A 13,461-nucleotide genomic window follows, 5' to 3' on the forward strand; every position below is an offset into this window, starting at 1 on the left:
TACCTTTTTATTTCATAGATTTCTTTGCCTCTTGCATATCTTCGGGACTGAGGAATAGAACACCTCTCTTCTTCGGAGTTGGTTTAAGAATAGGCTCAGTAATTGGAGCAGGAGTTGGCTCAGGAGCTGGCTCAGGAGGTGCCCAATTATTTTCATTTGTCAACATATTATTCAATAGAATTTCAGCTTCATCCGGTGTTTTTTCCCTAAAAAGAGAACCAGCACAACTATCCAGGTAATCTTTGGAAGCATCGGTTAGTCCATTATAAAAGATATCAAGTATTTCAGATTTCTTAAGAGGATGATCAGGCAAGGCATTAAGTAACTTGAGAAGCCTCCCCCAAGCTTGTGGGAGACTCTCTTCTTTAATTTGCACAAAGTTGTATATTTCCCTCAAAGCAGCTTGTTTCTTATGAGCAGGGAAATATTTAGCAGAGAAGTAATAAATCATATCCTGGGGACTACGCACACAAACAGGATCAAGAGAATTAAACCATATCTTAGCATCACCCTTTAATGAGAACAGAAATATTTTGAGTATATAAAAGTAACGCGATCTCTCATCATTAGTAAACAGGGCGGCTATATCATTTAACTTAGTAAGATGTGCCACAATAGTTTCAGATTCATAGCCATAAAACGGATCAGATTCAACCAAAGTAATTATATCAGGATCAACAGAGAATTCATAATCCTTATCAGGAACACATATAGGTGAAGTAGAAAAAGCAGGGTCGGGATTCATTTTATCTCTAAGTGATTATTTGTTCCATTTAACTAATAACCTCTTAAGCTCATATCTATCCCTGCAAGCTAAAATAGCGGCAGAAGATTCCATATCAAAAAGATAGCCCTCAGGAATAACATGCATATTTTGATCATCACTTTCATCATCGTATTCAGATTCAATAATTTCTTTTTCTCTAGCCCTAGCAATTTGTTCATCAAGAAATTCACCAAGGGGCACATTAGTATCAGGCATAGAAGCAGTTTCATCATAAGTATCATGCATAGCAGAAGTGGCATCATCAATAGCATGCGACATATCGGAACAAATAGCAGAAGCAGGTTTAGGTGTCGCTAGCCTACTCATAACAGAAGGTGAATCAAGTGCAGAGCTAGATGGTAGTTCCTTACCTCCCCTCGTAGTTGAGGGATAAATTGTTGTCTTAGTGTCTTTCAAGTTCTTCATAGTGTCCAGCAGATATAAATCCCAAGTGACTCAAAGAATAGAGCTATGCTCCCCGGCAATGGCGCCAGAAATTTGTCTTGATAACCCACAAGTATAGGGGATCGCAACAGCTTTCAAGGGTAGAGTATTCAACCCAAATGTATTGATTCGACACAAGGGGAGCCAAAGAATATTCTCAAGTATTAGCAGCTGAGTTGTCAATTCAACCACACCTGGAAACTTAGTATCTGCAGCAAAGTGTTTAGTAGCACAGTAATATGATAGTGGTGGTAGCAGCAACAAAAGTAAAGACAACAAAATAAATGTTTTTGGTATTTTGTAGTGATTGTAACAGTAGCAGCGGGAAAGTAAATAAGCGTAAACCAGTATATGGAAAACTCGTAGGCAACGGATCAGTGATGGATAATTATGCCGGATGCGGTTCATCATGTAACAGTCATAACATAGGGTGACACAGAACTAGCTCCAATTCATCAATATAATGTTGGCATGTATTCCATATATAGTCATACGTACTTATGGAAAAGAACTTGCATGCCATCTTTTGTCCTACCCTCCCGTGGCAGCGGGGTCCTATTGGAAACTAAGGGATATTAAGGCCTCCTTTTAATAGAGAACTGGAACAAAGCATTAGCACATAGTGAATACATGAACTCCTCAAACTATGGTCATCACCGGGAGTGGTCCCGATTATTGTCACTTCGGGGTTGCCGGATCATAACACATAGTAGGTGACTATAGACTTGCAAGATAGGATCAAGAACTCACATATATTCATGAAAACATAATAGGTTCAGATCTAAAATCATGGCACTCGGGCCCTAGTGACAAGCATTAAGCATAGCAAAGTCATAGCAACATCAATCTCAGAATATAGTGGATACTAGGGATCAAACCCTAACAAAACTAACTCGATTACATGATAAATCTCATCCAACCCATCACCGTCCAGCAAGCCTACGATGGAATTACTCACGCACGGCGGTGAGCATCATGAAATTGGTGATGGAGGATGGTTGATGATGACGACGGCGACGAATCCCCCTCTCCGGAGCCCCGAACGGACTCCAGATCAGCCCTCCCGAGAGGTTTTAGGGCTTGGCGGCGGCTCCGTATCGTAAAACGCGATGATTTCTTCTCTCTGGTTTTTTTCTCTCCGAAAGCAAATATATAGAGTTGGAGTTGGCGTCGGAGGGCATCCAGGGGGCCCACGAGGTAGGGGGCGCGCCCTAGAGGGGGGGCGCTCCCCACCCTCGTGGACAGGGTGTGGGCCCCCTGGTCTTCATCTTTGGCGAGGATTTTTTATTATTTTTTCTAAGATGTTCCGTGGAGTTTCAGGTCATTCTGAGAATATTTGTTTTCTGCACATAAAACAACATCATGGCAATTCTGCTGAAAACAGCGTCAGTCCGGGTTAGTTCCATTCAAATCATACAAGTTGGAGTCCAAAACAAGGGCAAAAGTGTTTGGAAAAGTAGATACGATGGAGACGTATCAGCCACCACATACACGTAGTAGCCGCAGGCAAACCTTGTCGGGCAAGTGTACTACGCACCACCACATCCATTCTTCCATCAATCCACTAAAGCAAGAGTAGGGTCTTATGCCTCGCGGCGTCCTGAACCTAGGTAAATCGATTGTGTGCTCTCTGCCGCGCGGTCGTGCGCTGGTCTGCTCTTTGTGCAACGCGTCGTCCCCCTGCCAAACCAGCAAGGGGCCACCGGTCCCATAGGTGGTCGCGGAAATCCCGCGAGACCCAAAGTAGCTGGCAAATCTGGTGGTCAGCCCAAAGAAGGGCGGGAAGGAGCGCATGTGTGTCGACTTCACCAACCTCAACATGGCTTGACCTCAAGACCCCTTCCCGCTCCCGCGTATTGATCAGATCGTCCACTCCACCGCTAAATGCGACCTGCTGTGCTTTTTGGACGCCTTCTCGGGCTACCACAAAATCAAGATGGCGGTGCGGGATGTTGAGAAGATAGCCTTCCTTACCCCTTGTGAGGTATATTGCTACACCTGCATGCTGTTCGGACTGCGTAACGCCGGAGCAACTTTCTAGCGGCTGATGCACATCGCCCTGGGTCAGCAGCTCGGGAGGAACGTGTGACGCCCCAAGACCGATGCTCCAGATGCCTTCAATTTATTTTGTTGTTGTTGTTGTGTGTTTCAACTATTTGTTGCCATGATTGATGAGTGCCATTGCCATATTTTGTTTATTGCATCATGTTCATCTTTTATTATATTGCATTGTGCCTTTCCATTTTTTTTATTTGTGCCTCTTATCATTATGCATTCTTCATGCTCATCATGCTTGTGTTATCTTTTCTTCTCACTTTGTGCATTCCATCTTCATGTATGTTGCCATGTGCATTTACATCCATCATGTTCATATTGCCTTGTGTCCATTCGTATGCTTGGGTGTGCTCTTCCTCTTGCCTTCCCTTTTCTTGTGCTCAAGCTCCAACTTGGTTCCACCAAGTTTCATCAAAACCAAGTCAACGCTTCCAATTCCTTCTTTTCTCCCAATTTTTGCAAGTGGCATTTTCTGCTCCAAAGAAATGTTCACTATATTTCTAAATTCCATAAACCATTCCAGGAGCCACTCCTCCATTTTTTGGCTCTGTTGAATGTGCTTTGGTTGGACTTTGAATTTAAAGAAGTTTGTTGTCACTTCCAAACTTGTCTGAATTTATTGTCTCTAAAATTGCCAAGACATTTTGTTTAAATTGTGCCTATTTCCAAGGTTCTAGAAATACTTTGGTCACTACAAAACTCCCCGCCTAACCCCCTGGCCTTTTCCGCTAAGAATCTATTTATATTTTAAATGGAGAGAAAAGAAAGTAGGAGGAAGCCCCACCTAAAGCCCAGCTAGCCTCCCTAGGCCCAACTCCAGCGTCGGCCATCCATTCCCGCAGGCCGAGCCGACCCCTCTAACCCTAGCCCATTCCCTCCTCTCGATCTCTCCCTCACTCGTCTCACTCTCCCTCCCGTAACGCCGCCACCTCTCTCTCGATCCCTTCCTCCCTCCTGTGCGCCGCCAGAGGGAGAGGGTGCAGCTACGCCTCCTGCCCGATCCCCACTCCTCCTCTCTTCCACCTCACACCCGATCCCCTCGCTCTCGCACCCGCAGGACCAAGCCGCCGCCACTAGAGATCGCCAGGTCCGGCGACCCCTCGTCCAGCGCGCCCTCTGCTCCATTGGCCGAGCCCCTGCCTCGGACTCACAGTGCCCCTCGCTGCACCTCCCCGAGCAGGAGCTCCGCCTCCCCTGTGTCCGTGTTTTGCTAACCGGAGGCATCACCCTCGTGCCCATGACCCTGCAGCTGCGCTAACCATTAGCTGCGGCAGCTAAGCTTCCTGTTGCGTGCTTCTTGTCTCCGACGCCCTATGTAGGCCTCCACCGGCACCCATGACCTCCGCTGGCAAGCCACTGCCACAGTCGCCCGGCACCCGTTCTCCCCTTTCATCAGTGCCTTGTTGCACTACCTTGTCTGTGGCATGCCGCTGGCCGTTTTGACGTTGTCAAGACCATCAGACTAGGACCGCCTCCGTGTTTTGTTTCGCCAAGTACCACGACGTACGGCGCCAGAACGACCACCACAATGGCGCCAAGTTCCACCACCGACGACCGTTTTGGATTCGCCAAGTCCGACTACAAAGCGAAGACCATGTACCACTACTGTCCCCATGGATTTTGTCAAGTACCCCTTTCGATACGCCAAGACCTAGACCGACAAGTACCATGACGTCTGTCGATCGCCAAGTACCTCTTCAAAAATGAATGTGTATCACTACTTCCACTTCCGTCGCCGAGGACCGATAGTACCACTACTTTCCACGACGACCCGTGAACGACTACACCGCTTGACCAAACCACCCCGAATGCACGCTTCAAAGGTATAACCGCTGAGAACGATGAGCTATGGACGAATGCATGTGTTGTTTGAGATGCTCGTGTTTGCACCGTGTCCGAGTTGTCATTGCACGTTCCTCCCCGTTTCCGAGCCATCGACATGTAGGAACCTGGTAATCGGGAGCACCCCACCATCCTTGCATGACACGCTCCCGTCACACTTCCTTTTGCACCGGTATCTCCATGAGCTACCAGAACCGATATGATGTCATGGCATCATTTTTGGGTTCATTGTCGTGGCACCCATTCTTTCCCCGTGGCGACAAAATGCTCTTATCTATGCTCATGCCAACATTTTCATAAAACTTGCATAAATCTTGCATATGTCATCTGCATCATTTCATAGCATTTTGTGTGATTTTCTTTTGAGCATCATGTCTACATGTTTTTGGAGTATAATCATGGCTTCTTTGCAGTGGTGCAATCCATGTATTTTGATATGCCCTGTGGTGACTAGCACAAGCTTGCAAATTGGGGTACTTGTTGTTGCTGATTTCAGTGACTTTATTGCCATGTTATATTATGTTGCCATGTTAGCTTGATGCTACGACTGAATGCATGCATATTTGGGAGATGATCAGTAAGGATGTTTTGTAGATCTTGTTATGCTCTATCCATCCATGCCCTTGATTGAAATTGTGGACTGATGTAGCTTGTCATTACCATGCTCTAAAATTGCTAAATAATGTTGATGTCAGTCTGTTATCAATAAGTTCATTTTTGCCATATTCTTGACATGAGTAGTTGCACAAACATGGATTCTTGCTGCTGGTTATATTCACATGCCGTGAAATATTGTGTGGTGAGTTGCACAAGCTTGTAAACATGCCAACTTAATGTTGTTTCTGCTATCTCCAGTAAATTTCACCAAGTCTAGGAAACTGTTACCATTTGCAATCTTGCCATGATGGTTTAAACATGTTCTATTAGTATTTGGCAGTAGCTCAGTGATCATATTCTGTAGTTCTTGACATGTTCCTACTTGCCATGCCCTTGGATGCCACTAAATGTTCCTGTAGCATATACTTTTGTTGTCTCAAAGTACGCATCATGAATCTATTTTCAGCCTTACTCTGTTTTTCCCAAAGTCTGAGAATCTGTTATGACTTGCTTACTTGTCTTGATGAATGCCATTGATCTAGGGGTTATATGGACATGCTTAGTAATCATGTTTTGCCCTGTATAACCTATACTTTAATGCCATGCTTTTGGTTGCTATGATCTTGCAATGTAGCATCATTGTTTCATGCCTCCAACATGTCAACATGTTATTCCTGCTCACATGTATGCCCTGTTTTTCACCAAGTCCTAATCTTTGTTATAAACATGCTTGTTGCATTGATCATATTGGTTTAATCTTGATGCCTATGAACCTGAACCTTGATGTTATTTAAAGCTTGTTGCCTGTTCTTTGAGTGCATGTCATGTTTGTGCCCATATAGTTCTTGTAGCAGGTTGTTTTGATGATTGCAAGTGCCTAGTTGCTGTTTGGGACAGTTTGTGTTTGAAACTTGCTTCTTGTGTATGTGTTGATCCATTGCTATGTTTTGATCATGCTCTACATGAAACTTGCTTGGTTTTGCATGTAGTTTCATCATGCTATGTTGCATCCATGTTTTGGAGTGTTTGTGTTTGTGTTTTGCTTGTGTTTGCATCAATGGCATGTTTAACTTGTTTTGTTCATATCTTCTAGGCCGTAGCTCCGAATTAAATGAACCTTATATGTAAGTTGACCAGAAAGACGCATAGATCATCATGGTGCACTTTAACTTGCTGTGTAACTACTTCAACATAATGTGTTATTCAGATCTGGACCAATTTTGAAATTTACGCATGGGGACTTTCTGGAATTGTTATATGTTGTTTCCGGCCTCTGTTAAACTTGCTTTGATGTGGTATTCTTGTATGCATCAACTCTTGCCATGAGTAGCATCATGCAGCCTTGTCATGCATCATACTTGGTTGAGTATCATGCCATGTTATGTGTTGTGTGTTTACCATGTTGTTTGCTTCTTTCCGGTTGTGCTCCTTCTTGATAGTTCCTATTTCGCTGCGATCGTGAGGATTCGTTCAACTACGCTTGGTTTGTCTATGTTGGTTCGTCTTCTTCATGGACTCGATCTTCTTCCTAGCATGATTTCAGGCAAGATGACCATCACCTTGGATCTCACTACTATCATTACTATGCTAGTTGTCTCGATGCTATCGCTATGTCGCGCTACCTACCACTTGTTTATCAAGCCTCCCAAATTTCCATGATAGCCTCTAAACTTTTCCACCATCCTAACAAACCATTGTTTGGCTATGTTACAGCTTTGCTCAGCCCCTCTTATAGCGTTGCTAGTTGCAGGTGCAGTTGTAGGTTATTCCATGTTGGGACATGGATATCATGGGATATCACAATATCTCTTATTTCATTAATGCATCTATATACTTGGTAAAGGGTGGAAGCCTTGGCCTTATGATCGGTGTTTTATTTCACTCTTGCCGCCCTAGTTTCCGTCATACCGGTGTTATGTTCCTTGATTTTGCATCCCTAACACGATGAGGGTTTATGGGCCCCTCTAGACAGTTCGCTTTGAACAAAACTCTTCCAGCAAGTCCCAACATTGGTTTTACCATTTGCTCAACATAATAACTAAACATGATAATAAATTTGACGCATAGGGAGTTAGCGCTACCCGAGGTTCGTTATTCAACCTAATACAGGGGGGCAGCGCTGATGATGTTGGTCCCAAACTAGAGCACTGTGCGGGACCGCCCCTTGGCAAATTGAGGTATTTGGGTACCTGTACGCTTAGCTCATCCGTTGTGACCTGAGACGAGATAGGCGCGACTACTATCAGGGTGTCGGCACTTCAGGAGGTTTTGCTGGACTTGTTTTACCATTGTCGAAATGTCTTGTACACCGGGATCCCGAGTTTGATCGGGTGTTCCGAGATGGATGATTATCTTCGCGGATCGTGAGCTTGTCATGGGATAAGTTAGGACACCCCTGGAGGGTTTAAACTTTCGGGAGTCGTGCCCACGGTTATGTGGCAGATGGGAATTTGGTAATATCCGGTTGTAGAGGACTTGAACTAAACTCAATTAAAATACACCAACCGTGTGTGTAACTGTGACTGTCTGTTTTTGATCGAGTCGAGAAGAGAACACGGTAGGGTTATGTTTGAACGTAAGTAGTTTAGGATCACTACTTGATCATTACTAGTTTGCGACCGTTGCGTAGTTTATCATCTTATTCTTGTACTCGTAAGTTAACCACCATACAATGTTTAGTGCTGCTCCAATGTAACACCGCGGATGTAACTTTCCCTTTTTGTACTCCAACTCTTGTCGTTTCCGGCGTTAAGTTATATTTATTTCTCGGGTTCGGGTCTTTGTCTCTATGTGTTGTTGTCTTTGTCATGCATCTCATATCATGTCATCATGTGCATTGCATTTGCATACGTGTTCATCTCATGCATTCGAGCATTTTCCCCGTTGTCCATTTTGCATTCCGGCGCTTCGTTCTCCTCCGGTGGTCATTTCTAGCTTTCTTTCATGTGTGGGGATTAAACATTTCCGGATTGGACCGAGACTTGCCAAGCGGCCTTGGTTTACTACCGGTAGACCGCCTGTCAAGTTTCGTATCATTTGGACTTCGTTTGATACTCCAACGGTTAACCGAGGGACCAAAAGGGCCTCGTGTGTGTTGCAGCCCAACACCCCTCCAATTTGGCCCAAAACCCACCAAACTCTGCTCCATGTCCTAGAGCGTTCGATCACGATCGCGTGGCCGAAAACCGCACCTCATTTGGACTCTCCTAGCTCCACTTATGCCTATAAATAGAACCCCCGTTTTTCGGATCTCTCCTCCCCCCGAAACCCTAGCTAAAAAAACAGATCTTGGGCGAGCCGGACAACGTCCGACCCCCTCAGACAATTCGCCGCCCCCTACCGGGGCGCGCCACATGGCGCGGGCGCCCCACTTCGCCGCCTCTCTCCCGCCGGCCCAGGAGGCCCAGGAGGGGCCCTCGAGGCCCGTTGACCCCGCCGAGGCACCGGGCCGCCGCCTTCTTCGTCTTCCTTCGCGCCGGGCGCCGCCATCGCCATCCGCCGCCGCCTGCGTTGCCGGCCGCCGCCGCACCGGGCCGCCGCCCGCTCCACTCTGCCCCAAGCCGAGCCGGCCCCGCTTCCCCGCCGCGGCGCCGCCTCCCCCCGCAGGAGCTCCGGCCACTCTCCCACTCCGGCCACCGGCGTCTTCCCCGGCGAGCCCCAAGACCGGCCGGCCATCCTTGGGCTGCGTGCCTGCTACAGTGTCCCGGATCTGGATCTAGATCCAAAAATATCTCACGGTTGACTTTTTCTTCCCCAAACCCTAATTTCGAGCATATTTTGACCGGCCGTATCTCTGCATCCGTAGCTCCGTTTTTGACATATAGTATATCAAAATGTTCGTCTCGATGAGTACATCATTTAATTCCATTGCATCATTTTCATTTGAGTTCATCTTGATGCCCAAAATGCTGTTAGAAGGAGGCTTCATGAGTTAATTGTCAGATCTGCTAGTTCATCTTAGACTTTTGTCATTTTTGCCATGATTATTGTGTGCATGCTATGCCTGTGAGTCCTTCATATGTTTTGTTAAGCATTTTGTCTTCTTTCCAGAGGTGCAACCCATGCATTTTTAGGATGTGTGTGGTGACTTGTGCAAGCTTGCAAAGTGAGGCACCCGGGAAATCTGTTTTCAGAGACTTAGTTGTTTTCACCAAGTCTGGGATTATTTAGTTCATGATGCCATATGTTCAGCTTGTTTCCTAGTGATCCGTGCTTAGTTGTTTTCACCAAGTCTGGGATTATTTAGTTCATGATGCCATATGTTCAGCTTGTTTCCTAGTGATCCGTGCCTCTTTTGAGGATGATCAGTAAAGGAGTTTTGTTAATCATGTTATGCTCTATCCATCCATGTCTTTGTTTGCAATTATGGAGCACCCTAGCTTGAGTCAATCGAGCTCTACTTTTGCTTCTTGGTGAATCTGGGAAGATCGTCAACTTTTTTGCGATTTTGCCGGCGTTGTTGTAGTTGATCCGTGCATGCTATGTCATTGTTCTTGCCATGTCTAGCTTGTATTTTGTGCCTTCTTAATGGATGTATGCCTGCCTTGCCATGACTTGCACTGTGGTGAGTGCATCGAGCTCGTTTACATGCCTTCGTGAGTTATATTTCAGCATGTCTCAGTTTTCACTAAGTCTGAAAACTGATTGTGTTTTAGCTATGTTCGTGGGCTTGTTAGTATATTTTATGATCCCTTTTGGCCCCAGGTCACTTTGGGACTTTTGTTAAGCTTGTTGAGTAGCTCCATGCCATGTTCTTACTTGTCTTAATCAGGTCATGTATCATGTTGTTTTGCTGCTCCGAAGAGGGCTTCGTGATCTGAAATTTCAGACAAGTGTTAATTTCACTAAGTCTGGAATCTGTTTTGCATTTGCGTTTTTGCCATTCTTGTTTGAACCTCATAATGGATGAATTGGCCGTGGCTCAGTGCTAGTATTTTGTTAAGCATCTTGTGTGCATACCTGCCATGTATTTTGTTGTCATGTTTGGTGGCTGTAACATGTCCTTTTCATTGCATTTAGATGCCTACTTGCTGTAAATCGCAGACCGGTGTCATTCTTAAAACGCTTGCCATTTCCAAACCGTAACTCCGATTCCGATGATCTTTATATCGTTTTCAAGAGATTTCATCTCATCTTTCCAGTGGCACCCTTGAAATTCCAAGTTGAGGCCAGGTTCATGCATTTCCTGCCATATCTTGCATTTTGCATCCCGCATCGCATCCCGCATAGCATATCATCATTTCATCATATTGCTTGGTCTTGCACGTGGTTGATTGTATCCTTGTTGCTTGTGTGTCTTGTTGGGTAGAGCCGGGAGACGAGTTCGGTACCGAGGAGCCCGTTGAGTTTGCTTGTGAGGATCCAGTCAACTCTGACAATTGTGCAGGCAAGATGATCATACCCTCGAAATCACTACTATCTTTGCTATGCTAGTTTGCTCGCTCTTGCTATGCCAATGCTACGATGCCTACCTTTTGCTTGTCAGCCTCCCAAATTGCCATGTTGAAACTCTAACCCACCTTGTCCTAGCAAACCGTTGATTGGCTATGTTACCGCTTTGCTCAGCCCCTCTTATAGCGTTGCTAGCTGCAGGTGAAGATTGGAGGCCGTTCCTTGTTGGAACATCTTTTACTTACTTGTTGGGATATCATTATATTGCTATGTTATCTTAATGCATCTATATACTTGGTAAAGGGTGGAAGGCTCGGCCTCTCGCCTAGTGTTTTGTTCCACTCTTGCCGCCCTAGTTTCCGTCATATCGGTGTTATGTTCCCGGATTTTGCGTTCCTTACGCGGTTGGGTTATAATGGGAACCCCTTGATAGTTCACCTTGATTAAAGCTTTTCCAGCAATGCCCAACATTGGTTTTTACCATTTGCCACCTAGCCTCTTTTCCCCTCGGGTTTCCGGAGCCCGCGGGTCATCTTATTTAAACCCCCCCCGGGCCAGTGCTCCTCTGAGTGTTGGTCCAAACTAGAGTCCTGTGCAGCACCCCCTCGGGGAAATCGAGGTTTGGTTTTAGTTGTATGGAGCGCTCATCTGAGTGTGCCCTAAGAAAGAGATATGTGCAGCTCCTATCGAGATTTGTCGGCACATTCGGGCGGTGTTGCTGGTCTTGTTTTAACCTGTCGAATTGTCTTGTTGTACCGGGTTACCGAGTCTGATCGGTGTCTCGGGTGGAGGTCTATTCCTTCGTTGACCGTGAGAGCTTGTCATGGGCTAAGTTGGGACTCCCCTGCAGGGATTGAACTTTCGAAAGCCGTGCCCGCGGTTATGGGCAGATGGGAATTTGTTAATGTCCGGTTGTAGATAACTTGAACCTTAATTAATTAAAATGAATCAACTAAGTGTGTTACCGTGATGGCCTCTTCTCGGCGGAGTCCGGGAAGTGGACACGGTGTTGGAGTTATGTTTGCGCAGGTTGTTCCCCTAGCTTCTCGCTCGTGCTTTGCCTCCTCTTCTCACTCTCTTTTGCGAATAAGTTAGCCACCATATATGCTAGCCGCTTGCTGCAGCTCCACTCATATTTTACCTTACCCTTCCTATAAGCTTAAATAGTCTTGATCGCGAGGGTACGAGATTGCTGAGTCCCTGTGGCTCACAGAAACTATAACTCCAGATGCAGGTCCAGGTGATTCCGCTCCAGGTGACGATTACGAGCTCAAGTGGGAGTTCGACGAGGACTCTCAGCGTTATTATGTTTCCTTTCCCGATGATCAGTAGTGGTGTCTAGTTGGGGTTCGATTCAGGGCCTTGTCGCATGTTGGGTTTTCTTCTATTTTGGCGCCGTAGTCGGGCCATGAGTGTTGGTATGATGGATGTTATTTATGTACTTTGATGTGACGTGGCGAGTGTAAGCCAACTATGTATCTCCCCCTTTTATTATATATATTACATGGGATGTTGTAATGATTGCCTGACTTGCGACATTGCTTTCAATGTGGTTATGTCTCTAAGTCGTGCCTCGACACGTGGGAGCTATAGTCGCATCGAGGGCGTTACATCCAACCTCACCACTTACCCTTTCCTACCCATTAAGCTTTGCTAGTCTTGATACCCATGCTAATGGGATTGCTGAGTCCTCGTGGCTCACAGATTACTACAACAACAGTTGCAAGTACAGGTAGTTCTATGATCCGACGTGAGAGCGATGTTTGCTTGTTTTGGAGTTCTTATGCTTCTTCTATGAGGGGATAGGTTCTGGGTCGGCAGCCTAGGCTAGCAGGGTGGATGTCATTTGAGTTTCTGTTTGTGTTTCATCCGTAGTCAGATGTTGTTCTCATCTATGGTGTATTGATGTATTCCGGTGGCATTTGTATGCCTTGTATGTATCCCCACCTATTATGCAATTGTATGATGTAATGATATCCACCTTGCAAAAGTGTCTTCAATATGCACATCTATCCTTGGTGGGACGTTCGCTTTCCTCTCGGATAGGATCGCATATTGGCCATTACAAGTTGGTATCAGAGCCTCGACCGACCATAGGAGCAGCCTTGTTTGATCGTATAGTTTAGCCGTTGTCGAGTCTAGAAGAAAACCTTTTTCAGAGTCTAGTTATATCAGAGAGTAGGAATTCTTTTTACTCCTCAGCCCCTTCGTCGCTCTCGTGAGAAATCTTGACGTAGGTGTTTTGAATTTCTCCTCTTCTCCTTCAAATTTTCTTGAGGATCACGCAGTTAGTTTTCCAATCGTTGTGATGTTAGCTCCTTTATCCAGTGCACTTCTTCTGAGCCATTCGATCCTCATCGTCTTTT

The sequence above is a fragment of the Triticum urartu genome, chromosome 4 (assembly GCF_003073215.2).
Source record: "Triticum urartu cultivar G1812 chromosome 4, Tu2.1, whole genome shotgun sequence".
Classification (NCBI taxonomy): Eukaryota; Viridiplantae; Streptophyta; class Magnoliopsida; order Poales; family Poaceae; genus Triticum; species Triticum urartu.